This window comes from Carcharhinus amblyrhynchos, chromosome 6 (assembly GCF_965287045.1).
Source record: "Carcharhinus amblyrhynchos chromosome 6, sCarAmb.v2.hapA, whole genome shotgun sequence".
Lineage (NCBI taxonomy): Eukaryota > Metazoa > Chordata > Chondrichthyes > Carcharhiniformes > Carcharhinidae > Carcharhinus > Carcharhinus amblyrhynchos.
This window is the reverse complement of record NC_137329.1, coordinates 15,155,185-15,170,076: the sequence shown is the minus strand read 5'-3', so window position 1 is coordinate 15,170,076 and position 14,892 is coordinate 15,155,185.

The following is a 14,892-nucleotide window of genomic DNA, read 5'->3' as shown; positions in this document are numbered from 1 at the left end:
TCAAGCCAGGATAATTAGTGAGATTTTGCAAGCCCAGGCAAGCCATGGAGGTTACAGATAGTGTGACATGAACCCAAGATACTGGTTGAGGCTGTTCTCATGTGTGCAGAACTTGGCTATCAGTTTCTGCTCGGCAATTCTGCGTTGCTGCGTGTCTTGAAGGCCGCTTTGGAGAACGCTTCCCAAAGATCAGAGGCTGAATGCCTTTGACTGCTGAAGTGTTCCCTGACAGGAAGGGATGGAGTTTGTAGTTAGGGAATGATGCTTGCACCAAGGAACAGAATCTGGTATTTCAGTCTTCCCAATATATAGTTGGAGGACAATTTTGTTCACCCAGCGCTGAATGTTGGAGATGCAGTCTGAAAACCTAGTGGGGAGGTGTTTGGACAGAGAGTGGTGAGGTAGAGCTGAACAACATCTGTGTGAAAAGTAACGCTATGCTTTTGGACAATGTTGCCAAAAGGCAGCATGTAGACGTTCAGTTTTATTGTGCAAAGCGTTACCTGTGACCCAATTAAAACAGGTAAGTTGCATAAGAGAAATTTGCGCTGCAGGATTAGTCAATGTTACAATATAATCTTTCACCATCTGTTCTGCTGAGTGCCAGCCATTTCAAGTACGATTGGAGTTTAGCAGCCGATTCATGTCACCAAGTTCAGTCCTGACCAGATTTGTGTTACCAGGAGAGGAAAACTAGGGTCAAATTTAGCGCTGAGTTTCCACGAGAGTGCAACCTGCAACTTGGCAGCAAAGCACTCAAAATTATCCGTGTAGAGTTTGCATGTTCTCCCCGTGTCTGCGTGGGTTTCCTCCGGGTGCTCCTGTTTCCTCCCACACTTCAAAGATGTGCGGGTTGGGTTGATTGGCTATGCTAAATTAACCCTTAGCATCAGGGGGATTCGCAGGTAAATAAAGTAAAAGCTTATCAGTCACAATAAGGCTTACATTAACACTACAATGAAGTTACTGTGAAATTCCTCTAGTCACCACGCTCTGGCACCTGACTAATACAGATTGTGGGAGGAAACCAGAGCACCTGGAGGAAACCCGGGCAGACACGGGGAGAACGTGCAAATTCCACACAGATGGTGATCCAAGCCAGGAATCAAACCCGGGTCCCTGGCACTGTGAAGCAGCAGTGCTAACCACTGTGCCATCACACCGCCCAATAGGTGAGGTTTCGGGGATAGGGCCAGGTGGGATTGTTGTCGGTGAAGGCTTGATGGGTTGAATGGCCTCCTTCTACACTGTAGGCATTGTAAATTGTATAGACATTCAAAAGGGTTTTTTTTGTTTAAGTGTGGGCTCAGATTTATTTATTTATCATTGAATGTAAAACCTTTCATGAACCAATGCAATCGACCAGATTCTAGAATGTAGAAGGAGAACAAAGAGTGCAGGGGTAAAGGGTAAGTGGAGTTTTACTTCAGAAAGTTGCATATTCAGAAGGATTTTCTTCTTGAAATCAGAGACAGCAGAGCGTATAAAAAATGGTAAAAATCCACTGATCCTTTGCAGACCAATGTAAGAACGGATGTTATTATTTGCACAATGGAAGTTTTGACTTTAGCATGCAAATGTTTGTAAATACAGAAGATTTCCCTGAACGACTTCGTCATATGCATTCCACATTTGCTATCATTTGGAATTCTGTTTAGTTTTTTTTGTGTTGGCTGGGTTGTCAGCTGTGACTCAGTGGGCAGCTGTTCCTGCCTCTAAAAGAGGCTGGAATTTTCCAGCCGTTCATGCCGACGGGATCTTCCAGTCCTGCTGATGTCAACGGAGGTTTTGATAGCTCTCTGGCCCCGACTGTGGGTTTTCCCACGGCGGAGGGGTGCAGGTGGCTGGAAAATTCAGGCTAAGGATCCTTGTTCATGGATTTGATCATGTAAAACTGACGGTGCAGTACAGAGGGGGTGCTAGGCTGCTGGAGGTGCAGTCATTTGGACAAGGTATTAAACTGAAACCTCACCTCCCTGCTCAGTATAAAAGATTCCATGGCACTATTCAGAAGGATGCTATCCCTTGTTCTTGTATTGAGTACAAGAGTTGGCAAATCATGTTGCAACTATATAAAACCTTGGTTAAGCGGCATTTAGAATATTGATTTGATTTGTTGGTGTCACATGTATTAACATACAGTGAAAAGTATTGTTTCTTGTGAGTTGTATAGGCAAAGCATACCATTCACAGAGAAGGAAGCAAGAGAGTGCAGAATGTACAGTCATAGATAAGATGTAGAGAAAGAACAGCTTGATGTGAGGTAGGTCCGTTCAAAGGTCTGGTGGCAGCAGGGAAGAAGCTATTCTTGAGCCAGTTGGTGTGTGACATCAAACTTTTGTATCTTTTTCCTGATGGAAGAAAGTGGAAGGGAGAATGTCCAGGGTGCCTGGGGTCCTTAATTATGTTGGCTACTTTTCCGAGGCAGTGGGAAATGTAGATAGAGTAAGTGGATGGGAGGTTGGTTTGTGTGATGGGTTGGGCTATGTTCACGACCTTTTGTAGTTTTTTGCAGTCTTGGGCAGAGCAGGAGCCATGCCAAGCTGTGTTACAACCACAAAGAATGCTTTCTATAATGCATCTGTAAAAATCGATGAGAGTTGTAGCGGACAGGCCAAATTTCCTGCAATTTATTGTGTGTAGTTCTGGTCACCACACTACCAGAAAGATATGGAAGCTTTGGAAAAAGTGGAAAGGAGATTCACCAGGATGTTGCCTTGTCTCAAGGGTGTTGGCTATGAGGAGAGATAGAATAAACTAGGACTGTTTTCACTGGAAAGATGGAGGCTGAGGGGAGACCTGATAGAGGTCCACAAAATTATGACAGGCATAAGCAAGGGTGGATAGTCAGAGGCTTATTCCCAGGATGGAAGTGTCAATTACAAGGGGGTGTAGGTTCAAGGTGAAAAGGGGAAAGCTCAAGAGAGATGTGCAGAGGAAGTTTTTCATGAAGAGTGGTAGGTGTCTGGAACGCGCTGCCAAAGGAGGTTGGAAGGGGGCAGATTAGCAACATTTAAGAGGCATCTGGATGGGTAGATGAATAGGGAGGTGATAGAGGGATAGTAAGGGCAGTAGGTTTTTTTTTTAGCTTAGTTAGGACATCATGAATGGCATAGGCTTGGAGGGTTGAAGGGCCTGTTCCTGTGCTATACTTTTCTTTGTTTTTTGGTTGGTTTCCCTGGCCAATATTTATTTCTCAATCAGCACTATGAAAACAGATTATCTGTTCATTGTCATGTAGCTTCTTGTGGGAACTTGCTGCATGCCAGTTGGCTACTGCATTCCCAACAACAGTGACTACACTTCAAAAGAGTTTTGAGACATCTGGCAATATTGAAAAGTGCTATATAAATGCAACTTAAAAATAAAATCCTTTTCAGTTCTCAAACACTTGGGAAATTTTAGGCGACATTTGGGGAAGATGTTATTCATATTCCTAGGTGGGTCAGCAGATGTGAGGCCACTTTTCACAACGCGAAAATGTTTAGGTCTGAAATTTAGAAGATCATCACTGGTTTGTGCAGATCTGGCTACTGAATGGCCAGAGCATTTTAGAGATCTCCCAGTCATTGCTCAGAGGGGAAATGTCTGAAGTCACCTCGCATCACAGGATGGAAATACTTGCGATGTCCTTGTTCAGTCACGGTATAGAGACAGAGATTTGGAACAGAGATCCGGTATTTATACACTGTCAAGCAGGAAGCAGCTGCTCATTCACTAAAGGGACAGAGCCATGTAAATTAAGAGTGAGCAGAAATTCGTAGGTTAGCAGGGTCATAGAATTCCTACAGTTAAGAAGGAGGCCATTTGGCCCATCGGGTTTGCACTGCGACAATCCCACCCAGGCTCTATCCTTGTAGCCCCTTATAATCAATCTGACACAAAGGGCCAATCCCATCCAGTCCTGCTCTCCGGAACCCCAAGTATTTACCCTGCTATTTCCCCTAACCTACACATCTTGGGACACTAAGGGGCAATTTAACCCGGCTAATCAACATAACCTGCACATCTTTGGAGTGTGGGAAGAAACTGGAGCACCTGGAGAAAACCCACACAGAGACGGGGAGAATGTGCAAACACCACACAGACTTCAAAAAGAGTGGAAAGGTGGGGTTTCTTGGTTAGTGTGCAGTGGCAGCACAAAAAATAAGTGCACAGAAAGGACTGCAGCAATTTCGAAAGATGTCTGGGGTGGCACGGTGGCACAGTGGTTAGCACTGCTGCCTCACAGCATCAGCGACTCGGGTTCAATTCCGGCTTCGGGTCACTATCTGTGCAGAGTCTGCACATTCTCCCCGGGTATGCTTAGGTTTCCTTCGGATGCTCCGGTTTCCTCCCAAACTCCAAAGATGTGCGGGTTAGGTTGATTGGCCATGCTAAAATACTCCTTAGTGTCGGGGGATTAGCTAGGGTAAATAGATGGGGTTATGGGGATAGGGCCTGGGTGGGAATGTGGCCAGTGTAGACTCGATGGGCTGAACGGCCTTTTTGTGCACTGTAGGGATTCTATGATTACCCTAGTCAACATCTGTTATTCAGATGCTCCCATTAAGATGCTCTGCAATCTTAACATTTGCCACCAGTAGCACACTTCACCCCTTAATAACATCATTTACATGTTCCATAGTTTTACGTTCATGACAAATCTGTCAATCTTTCCTTTGCCTTGACCTATCCCCGATCTTCTATTCTTCTCCATTCTCTTTCCGACTATATAGCTCTTCGACAGAATTGAAGAAAGGTAGAAATGTAAAAGGGTCATTTAGACATTAACTCTGTTTTTCTCTCTCTCTGCAGGAGCTGCCAGACCTGCTGAGTTTACCCACAGCACATTCTGTCTTTCTGGACAGGATTTTTCTGCTGCGCTCGTCCCAAGACCAGAAAATCCTGCCCAAGGTTAACAGACCTTTTCATGGTCCACCCAGCATCCCCAACCACCCCCCACCCCCCCACCCCCTCCCCACTGCCCGTTACAATTCCCATGGTGGGCGGGATGGGAAAGTTGTGTTTGAGATCTTGACTCAAATTCTTTGCCCAGCTATCAGATTTTGTGTTTTTCAGGTTCACCAGATACGTTGCGACATTGTGAGTTCCAATGTGAATGCTTGTGTTTTGCAATGGGCAACATCATTCAGATCAGCAGTCTCTAAGTCCCATAGTTACCGGGATGTCCAAGTGTCCTGCAAGAAAAAGCTGTACATAATAGAGAATGATATGGGGCAGCACGGTGGCACAGTGGTTAGCACTGCTGCCTCATAGCACCAGGGACCCTGGTTCGATTCCTGGATTGGGTCACTGTATGTGTGGAATTTGCACATTCTCCCCATGTCTGCGTGTGTTTGCTCCGAGTACTCTGGTTTCTTGCCATGGTCTAAACATGTGCAGGTTAGGTTGATTGGCTAAATTGACCCTATTTTGGGGGGATTAGGAGGGTAAATATGAGGCGTTATGGAGATTGGGTGGGATTGTCGTCGGTGCAGACTCAATGGGCTGAATGGCCTCCTTCTGCACTGCAGGGTTTCTATGCTTTACATATATATGTATTTCTGTTTGAATGGAAGTTTCCAAGCATTTGAACAGACCGGGAACATAAGAACATAAGAACATAAGAAATAGGAGCAGGAGTAGGCCATCTGGCCCTTCGAGCCTGCCCCGCCATTCAATAAGATCATGGCTGATCTGTCGTGGCTCAGTTCCACTTTCCCGCCCTCTCCCCATAACCCTTAATCCCCTCTCTTATCAAAAACCCATCAACCCGCTTCTTAAAAATATTTAGCGAGGCAGCCTCCACCACTTCAACGGGCAGAGAATTCCAGAGATTCACCACCCTTTGAGTGAAGAAGTTCCTCCTCAACTCCGTTCTGAACCGCCCCCCCTTTATCTTGAGGCTGTGCCCCCTAGTCCTACTGTCTTTTTTGAGCGGGAAGAGTCTTTCCACCTCTATCCTATCCATCCCATTCATCATCTTATACGTCTCAATGAGATCTCCCCTCATTCTTCTAAACTCTAACGAGTACAAGCCTAGTTTATTCAGCCTCTCCTCATAGCTCAACCCCCTCAACTCCGGTATCAGCCTAGTAAACCTCCTCTGCACTCCCTCCAAGGCCAAAATATCCTTGCGCAGGTGCGGCGCCCAAAACTGCACACAGTACTCCAGCTGCGGCCTCACCAATGCCCTATACAGCTGCAGCAAGACCTCCCTACTTTTATATTCAATCCCCCTCGCTATGAAGGCCAGCATCCCATTCGCCTTCCTGACCACCTGCTGCACCTGCAGGCTGGGTTTTTGCGACTCATGCACAAGGACCCCGAGGTCCCTCTGCACCGTCGCCTGCTGCAGTTTTTCGCCCCGTAAGTAATAGTCCTTCCTACCATTCTTCCTACCAAAGTGGACCACCTCACACTTGCCAACATTAAATTCCATTTGCCATTTCCTGGCCCATTCGCCCAGCCTATCTAGATCCTTCTGCAGACTCTCCACACCCTCCGCACAATTTGCCTTTCCCCCAATCTTGGTGTCATCAGCAAATTTCGACACCCTACACTCGGTTCCCTCCTCCAGATCATCTATATAAATGGTAAATAGCTGAGGCCCCAGCACCGACCCCTGGGGCACCCCACTAGTCACCAACCGCCAATCCGAATAGCACCCATTGACCCCCACTCTCTGCCTCCTATTTGACAACCAATCCTCTATCCACGCTAACACCCTACCCCCAACTCCATGTCCTCTGACCTTCTGCAGTAACCTCTTGTGAGGTACCTTATCAAACGCCTTCTGAAAATCCAGAAAGACCACATCCACCGGCTCTCCTCTATCCACCGCCCTAGACACATCCTCATAGAACTCCAGTAAATTTGTCAGACACGACTTCCCTTTAATGAAACCGTGTTGCGTCTGCCCTATCAAGCAATTCCCTTCAAGATGCCTCGCAATTTCCTCCTTAATGACGGATTCTAACATTTTACCTACCACAGACGTTAAACTAACCGGCCTGTAATTCCCCGCCTTTTGCCTGGCACCCTTCTTAAACAACGGCGTAACATTAGCCGTTTTCCAATCCTCCGGCACTTCCCCGGAATCCAGCGACGTCTGGAAAATAACCACCAAGGCATCCACTATCACCTCCGCCATTTCTTTCAGAACCCTCGGATGCATTCCATCCGGTCCTGGGGACTTGTCCACAATCAGCCCCTCCAGTCTGTCGCGCACCACCTCTCTAGTAACAGTAATGTCATTAAGACCCTCCAGTCCTACCACCTTTCCATCGCTAACACCCGGCAAATTATTCACGTCCTCCTCCGTGAAGACAGAAACAAAAAAGTTATTCAAGACCTTAGCCATATCCCCATCCCCTACCACTAGGTCCCCTTTCTCATCCGCTAAGGGACCAACGTTCACCCTAGCCAGCCTCTTCCTTTTTATATATTTATAAAAACTCTTGCTATCCTTTTTTATATTAAGCGCTAGCCCAGCTTCATAGCTTCTTCTACCCTCCTTTATCAACTTTTTTGTCAATCTTTGTTGACATTTAAACCTTTCCCAATCCTCTTCTCGCCCACTGCTCTTAGCTACTCTAAATTCCTCCGCTTTTAATTTAACACTTTCCTTCACCTCCTTCGTTATCCACGGCTTATTACCTCTCTTCCTACTGTCCTTTTTAACCATCGGAATAAATTTCTGCTGAGCACCAAGAAAGATCTCCTTAAAGATCCTCCACTGCTCCTCAGCAGACCTACCTTCCAACGCGCTCCCCCAGTCCACATTCGCCAATTCTTCTCTCATCCTACCATACTCCCCTCTATTCAAACAAAGGACACGTGTCCGGGAACCCACTTTCTCCTCCTCCATCTGCAACAGAAACTCCACCATACAATGATCACTCTCTCCAAGAGGATCCTTCACCTCAAGGTCCCTAATTCTACCCGCCTCATTACATAGCACCAGATCCAAGATAGCTCGCTCCCTCGTCGGCTCCAACACACACTGTTCCAGGAAACTATCCCGGCAGCATTCCAAGAACTCCTCCTCGAGCCCACCTCGTCCAACATGGGTCGACCAATCAATATGCAGATTGAAATCCCCCATAACTACTGCCGTCCCATTCCTGCACGCCGCACTTATTTGCGCGTTAACAGCCCGCCCCACCTCCAGATCATTATTCGGGGGCCTATAGACGACACCCACCAGCGTCTTCCTCCCTTTGCTGTTCCTAATCTCCACCCACAACGATTCCACTTTCTGCTCTTTGGCTCCAATATCATCCCTTGCTACCACCTTGATGCTGTCCTTAATCAGCAGAGCTACGCCACCCCCTCTTTCCTCCTGCCTATCCTTCCTAAACACTTGATAGCCCTGTACATTCATCTCCCAGTCCCTGTCACCTTGCAGCCACGTCTCTGTAATGGCCACCAGATCGTATCCATTTGTGTCGATCTGCGCCACCAGCTCATCCACTTTATTCCGAATGCTTCGTGCATTCAGATAAAGCGCTTTCATCCCAGCCTTCTTCTGGACCCTATTTGCCGTAACGCCACCACTTGGGACATCCTCAGCCTCCTCCCTTACCTGTACCCTATCCTTAACTGTAGACCTCCTAACATCACCTACCCTCGCACCCTCCCCCCCCCTAATTAGTTTAAAGCCCTGTCTACAGTCCTCTTTACTCGATTCGCCAGCACTCTGGTCCCAGCACGATTCAGACCAACCCCATCCCGCCCGAACAAGTCCCACCTACCCCAATACTGGTGCCAATGCCCCATAAATTCGATCCCATTCCTCCCACACCAATCTCTGAGCCACCCATTCACTTCCTTTATCCTGTCAACCCTACACCCGTCTGCACTCGGTTCAGGCAGTAGCCCAGAGAAGACCACCTTGTCGGTTCTACTTTTTAATTCCATTCCCAGCTTCTCATACTCCCTCCCCAGATCCTCAGTCCGCACTTTGCCTACGTCGCTGGCACCCACATGTACCACCACAACTGGGTTCTCACCCTCCCACTCCAGATTCCTCTGCAGCCCAGCTGCGACATCCTGTACCCGAGCACCAGGCAGACAACACACCCTTCTGTGCACTTTGTCATTGTGACAAAGGACAGTGTCAATACCCTTCACCCCACTATCTCCAATCACTACTACGTTCCTTTTCCCCTTCTCTTTGCCTATGTCCTGCTGCATCACTGTACCGTGTGCAGTTTGCTCACCAACCTCACCTGCCTCGTCCTCTTCCAGACTGGAAGCAAGAACCTCAAACCTGTTATGCAGATTAAGAGGCTGAGGCCTCCGCTCCTCACCCCCCTTCCTCCTCCCAGCAGCCCCCTTTTGTTCCTGACCCTTAGATTTAGACAGTCTAGGGGGGGTGGATGTCACTTGCACCCCATTGACAATGACACCCTCTCTCCCCCTGATGAGCCTCAGTGTCTGTAGCTCAGAGGCCAGCTCATCCACCTTGAGCTGGAGCTCCTCCAGCAACCTGCACTTACTGCAGACATGGCCACTGGGAAGGACCCTGGGGTCCACCAGTTCCCACATCATACAGGAACCGCACATCACATGCCCCTCCATTATTCAATATAATTTGTTGTGGGAAAAAATTTTTTCCTTGTTTTTAGCTGTAGTAGTTTTGAAAAAAATTTTTTTTTTTCCTTGTTCTTTCCACCTGGCCTTTTTACCTTCCAGCCCTTTTTGATATTAAGCCCTAATAGCTCACTCTGCTTCCCTCTCACTCCGCTGCCCGCTCCGACGCTGCCCGCTATCTACACCAGGCCTCCTTTTAAACTTGGCGCTGATTTAAAGCTGATGGGCCACAACTGTCTGATAATCACTCCCTCACAATTCTTAAAGCAGTAAATACAATAAGTAAATGCTTTAAACAGTTCTACAAAGAACAAAGTGCTTTAAACTTATTTTAAACAGGTTTTTAACAGGTAAAGTCTTAGCTTTCTCTCTGATGCTCCTTCCTCGTCTGCTCCAGCAAACAATGTAAGGCTTCACCGTGTGGACACTTGATAATTAAAGCTGATGGGCCACAACTGCCTGATAATCACTCCCTCACAATTCTTAAAGCAGTAAATACAATAAGTAAATGCTTTAAACAGTTCTACAAAGAACAAAGTGCTTTAAACTTATTTTAAACAGGTTTTTAACAGGTAAAGTCTTAGCTTTCTCTCTGATGCTCCTTCCTCGTCTGCTCCAGCAAACAATGAAAGGTGGGATAAACATATTATCTTAATTGCAAGAGTTCTTATAATCTTAAAACAAGAACTTCTTACCAGGAAAGCTTAAAATTAAAAAAAAAACCTAGGGAGGACTTCAATAAAGCCATCAGGCGGGATTTTACGGCCTCATTCGACCTGAGACCAGAAAATCCCAACTGACATCAGACATTTCCATTGTCCGACTCTCTACCACTCCAATTCCATGAAAAGTGGGGACAGTAGAATTCCAGCAATTCATAGAATCATAGAATTTGATTTGATTTGACTTATTATTGTCACATGTATCAACATACGGTGAGAAGTATTGTTTTTTGTGCGCTATACAGACAAAACATAGCGTTCGTAGAGAAGGAAACGAGAGAGTGCAGAATATAGTGTTACAGTCATTCACTAGGGGGTAGAGAAAGATCAGCTTAACGCAAGGTACATACATTCAGAAGCCTGACAGCAGCAGGGAAGAAGCTGTTCCTGAGTCGGTTGGTGCGTGCCCTCAGACTTCTGCATCTTTTTCCTGAAGGAATAAGGTGGAAGAGAGAATGTCTGGGGTGCTTGGGGTCCTTAATTATGCTGGCTGCTTTGCTGAGGCAGCAGGAAGTGTAGACAGAGTCAATGGATGGGAGGCTGGTTTTTGTGATGTATTGGGCTACATTCACAACCTTTTGTAATTCCTTGCGGTCTTGGGCAGAGCAGGAGCCATACCAAGCTGTGATACAACCAGAAAGAATGCTTTCTATGGTGCATCTGTAAAAATTGGTGAGAGTTGCAACTGGCCAGAGCAAGTTATACAGTTAAAGTGCGGTGAGGCCAAGGAGCGATTTGGAAATAAGGTTGATCATTTTAAAATTGACATTTTGATGGATTAGGAGCCTATGGAGATCAGAGAGCACTGGAGTGTAGTGTAGTAAGTCAACCCAATGCACCCCATGCAAGTATTATCTTCCTTTGCATGGTCTGTGTTCCTCCCATTATGACTTCCGTGGTGGGAAGGACTGTAAAATTCTGACCAATGGGTGCGATCTTTCCAGCTATTCTTGCCATGCTCCTGCTGCAGCGAGCTGGGAGAATTTGGCATCAAGCCAAATCTCCATCCACTGCAGCGGGATGGGAAAATCCTGCCGGCCTGAATGGTGATAAGATTCTGGCCCACGACTCTAACCTACATTAGGAGATATGTTATGACAGATGACCAAAACTTGCCCAAAGTGAAAGGCTTTAAGGAGCATCTTAAAGAAGTAGAGACATGGAGAGGTAAGAGGAAAGAAATAACAGACCTGCCAATTGTGGAATCCTTGTTATCCCTTTGGCTAATATCAGTGAACTTGGCAGCTTCCTAATGTGGAGATGCTGGCGTTGGGCTGGGGTAAACACAGTTAGAAGTCTCACAGCACTAGGTTAAAGTCCAACCAATTTATTTGATAGTAAACTATAGTAAAGTCCCCATTGATCCAACTCTTAGTGGACTTTCCAACTATCAACTCGGTGTGAAGGCAAACCACTCCCAGCTGAACCCTGCCTTGCCTGAGATGAAAGGTTGTGCATTCAGGATTCCCCCAGCATGCGAAGACAAGAATCTATGCTGACACTAAGCGCAATATTGAAGGAACTCTGCAATGCGTGAGGTGCCACCTTTCAGAGAAGACATTAAACATTCCCTTTCTGTTTTTGCGGGTGGGTGCAAAAAGATCACAAAGCACTACTTCGAAAAGGATTATGTGGGTGGCACGGTAGCACATTTCTGGCTTGGGGTCACTGTCTCTGTAGAGTTTGCACATTCTCCTTTGTGTCTCCAGGTGCCCCGGTTTCCTCCCACAATCCAAAGATGTGCAGGTTAGGTCCATCGACCATGCTGAATTGACCCTTGGTGCCAGAGGGTTAACAGGGTAAATACATGAGGTTACAGGGATAGGGTCTGGCTGCGATTGTTGTCAGTGCAGATTCGATGGGCTGAATGGCCTCCTGCACTGCAAGGATTGTACGAATGCCCTCCGGACCAATATTCATATCAAATCAAGCGATCTGGTCATTATCACAAAGCAGTTTGTGTGAGATTGTTGTTTGTAAATAGGCTGCTCTGTTTCCTACATTATGATAGCAACTCTACTTAAAAAATACTTCACGAGCTATGAAGCGCTTTGAGGTCATGGAAGGTGCCATAAAAATACAAATCCTTTGTGTTGCTTTGTAGCGATTATATATCATTGCGCTCTGATTGAAGTAATTTGTAGTTATAGCTTCAACAACTTTTGGCAATTTACCTTTTTCTCATATCCTGTGCAGCATTTATCATTTGACATAATTTTATTTGTACCCTATGAGAACTTAAGTACAAGTGGTGAGAGCTAGCATAATAAAATGGATGAAAGTAAATAACTTAAAACACTGACACAAATATGGTTAAGTCCCACTGAAATATCAAATAACAACACATCCCTTATAATTACAGTGCACTGCAACAAACTATTTCCTATTGGAGATAATTAAAAACATCCTGCTTCATTGTAAAAAGAAATGTGCTTCATTGTATACAAGTGCTGGAGGGGGTAAAGAAATCTCTAAACAGGGAATGGATTTATAGCACGTAGGTAACTGAAGATATTTTATAGTATTTACCAACAGCTCGGTGTTTACTAACTCAGCATTCAACCTATTGTAGGTCAGAAATAGTTTTTTAAAAGTTTAAAAGTTTATTTATTAGTGTCTCAAGTCGGCTTACTTTAACACTGCAATGAAGATGCTGTGAAAATCTCCTAGTTGCCATGCTCAGGTGCCTGTTCGGGGGGGCGCAGAGGGAGAATTTAGCAGCGAACCGGCATGTCTTTCGGACTGTGGGAGGAATCCCCCGCACACCCAGGGAGAACATGCAGATTCCGCGCAATCCGGGAATCGAACCCGGATCCCTGGCACTGTGAGACAGCAGTACGGTCGGTCAACCTAAAATGTGGTCGAAAGGACCTTGGTAACAGGGTAACAATAGAAGGAACACTACTTTATAGTGCCTTATAGCTGTTAAATAAATATCAGGGTGTCTTGTCTGCTTTGTGATGATTAAGTCTTAGAGGTGCCAAGAGTACATCTACAACTGAAGGCAAAGCTAAAGGTTTCCAGAAACCTCCCCTGAGGGTATATCTGGGGAGCAGAGGGGGGTCTCCTGTGATAGATTATATCAGGAAGACATGGACCTCCAGCTGACTTCCTGCTAAGGCAAAGTCATTTACATGCAGACAGTTCATTTGGATTTCTCCTGAATAAACTATTGCTGCGCTAAACAATGCCTTCTCATTCAGAAACATGCAGTTGCAAAAATATACAAATTAAGGCTGTGAATCTGACAGTATGTCACTGTGAGGTCTGGCTGAGTTAAAAAGCTGGTGTCAAAAATGTCAATCCCTTTCATTATTTGTTTCAGAAACAGATGGTGGGATGATATGAATGATGTTGTGATGTCTTTACACCATTTCTACATGGTGGCATAGAAAATTCCGCCTCTCCAACAGCTGATGGTTGGCAAATAAGGCGGCACAGGGGCACTGTGGTAAGCACTGCTGCCTCACAGCTCCAGGGACTGGGTTCGATTCTCAGCTTGGATCCAGATTCTGTACATTCTCCCCATGTCTGCGAGGGTTTCCTCCAGGATACATGGGGTTATGGGGATAGGGCCTGGGTAGGATTGTAGTCAGCGCTGACTCAATGGGCCAAATAGCCTCCTTCTGTATTTTAGGGATTCTATGGATTCTATGAAATGAGTTTAAGTTTATTTCTTTGTGTCACAGGTAGGCTTACATTAACACTGAAATGAAGTTACTATGAAAATCCTTTAGTCGCCACACTCTGGGGCCTGTTCAGGTACATTGAGAGAGAATTTAGCATGGCCAGTGCACCTAAGCACCATGTCTTGTGGACTGTGGGAGGAAAACCAGAGCCCCCAGAGGAAACCAATGCAGACACGGGGAGAACATGCAAACTCCGCACACACAGTGACCCAAACTGGGAATCAAATCCATTTCCCTGGCGCAGTGAGGCAGCAGTGCTAGCCACTGTGCTGCCCACAGACGCACATTGAGGCGGCGTACATTGTGCATCTCTGACCAAGCACATTCAGCCAGTTTAGGTGTGGGAATAAATGTTACATTTGTTGCTGGTATTAAACCAGTGCGTCTTCGCTTCTGTGCTAGCAACAGTGTTAGGAGCCAGTGTTCCACAGTGTGCGAGGAGGGGGAGTGACCCAGGGAGGAATGTGGCGGGTTGGCCTTCTTATCACTTAGTTTATTTAGCTTCCCTTCAATACAGGGTGAAGTATTCATGGAGCATCAGATTAAAGGCCGTCCATCCTTTTTTTTTGAAGTATTTACTACTCTTCTCCCTTCGCAGGATATTTTTGAACACACGTCAGTCCTTAGCGCCCATAAAAATGACAGAAACCTGCGCTTTTCTCCCACATTCACAAAAGCATCGGCATTCAGATGTGTGACTTATAAGGATGTCACTCTGTCACGTCGTACAAAGAGTAGCAGCCACCCCTGATCATTTAACGCACTCCGAGGAGCTAACAAATGACTCGGCTGTTGGTAATGCCCAAAGGTTCAATAATCCATCTGAGGATTGTACAACCACTGAGAAAATGTGCAAATGTCCTGACCACAAGGATGGTGAATCAGTAAACATGCAAAATAAG